Source organism: Chiloscyllium plagiosum, chromosome 20, assembly GCF_004010195.1.
Source record: "Chiloscyllium plagiosum isolate BGI_BamShark_2017 chromosome 20, ASM401019v2, whole genome shotgun sequence".
Lineage (NCBI taxonomy): Eukaryota > Metazoa > Chordata > Chondrichthyes > Orectolobiformes > Hemiscylliidae > Chiloscyllium > Chiloscyllium plagiosum.
The window spans coordinates 15,045,426-15,046,578 of NC_057729.1; the positions used below are offsets into that span (position 1 = coordinate 15,045,426).

The 1,153-nt window shown below is 45.4% G+C and overlaps 1 long non-coding RNA gene across 2 annotated transcripts in view; it reads right to left on the reverse strand.

Annotated features, from left to right (window-relative positions):
* LOC122559902 overlaps positions 1-904 on the reverse strand; it is a 36,458-nt gene extending 35,554 nt beyond the window's left edge. For both annotated transcript variants that reach the window (XR_006314587.1, XR_006314588.1), the window contains exon 1: positions 820-904. This is a non-coding gene — a long non-coding RNA (uncharacterized LOC122559902). The remainder of the gene's footprint in view (positions 1-819) is intronic.
* Between the last annotated feature and the right edge of the window lie 249 nt (positions 905-1,153).

The window sequence follows — 1,153 nt, forward strand, 5'->3', positions numbered from 1 at the left end:
CTGGAGGTTGGTGGGGTGGTAGGTGAGGACCAGTGGGGTTCTGTCCTGGTAGCGATTGGAGGGGCGGGGTTCAAGGGCGTAGGAGCGGGAAGTGGAGGAGATGCGGTGGAGAGCATCGTCAACCACGTCTGAGGGGAAATTGCGGTCTTTGAAGAAGGAAGCCATCTGGATTGTTCGGTATTGGAATTGGTCCTCCTGGGAGCAGATGCGGCTCCTATTAAACTAGGAGAAAGTGAGGACTGTAAATGCTGGAGAATGGAGTTAAGAGTGTGGTGCTAGAAAAGCACAGCAGGTCAGGCAGCATCCAAGGAGCAAGAGAATTGACGTTTCAAGTATAAGCCTGATTCCTGATGAAGGGATCTAACACAGCAAGCCCCCAGAACTTGTTATTAAGAACCAATAAACCTATCCCCTTGCCCCTGCAAACCAAAATCACACGCTTCCCCTTCTTTTTCTTCAGCAATCAATAACCAACTCCATCTGAGGAACCACCAACAGTCTGCCCCCTTCCCCTCACTCCACCCCCAAACACGCCATGACACCAGACTCTCCTCTGCAATGGCCTCAACAACCTCCCCAAAGAACCTTCACACCCTGCTCACCCAAGCTACAATAAACACTCCAACACTTAACCAACACATTTCTCAGCGAGCATCTTGGCACCACACCCAATCTGGTATCCTGTTTATTGGCACTCTAAACTCACAATTACCTTATTAAGAAATCCTTTCACAGAAGCTGTCAAAGTTACTGTCAGGGCTGCAGACATTTACATCACAGGAGGAGGAACTACTACTGTGAAAATGGAACTTTGCTCACCTCTTCTCCTTTATGCTGTACTACAGGGACATCATTGGATTGAAGGTATGCTCTACATTTCTGCAGGATCTGTGTTCGGAATTTCCTGCCATAAACATGGAGCTCATTGTGAAAAACAAGGAGCAGAATGGTAATGTGACCAAATTGTCACTGCTGAAAAAATTTGGCTAAACACGTTTTTTACAATTGCATTGCTTTTCATCAGTCCTTGCTGAGCAAAAATTAGCTTTTGTAATTCTTATATTATAACAGTGACTGCACATCAAAAGGTGTTCCTTAGCTGTAAAGCACCATGCAAAGTGCTATCTATAAATACAAGTTATTTTTTTCTTGA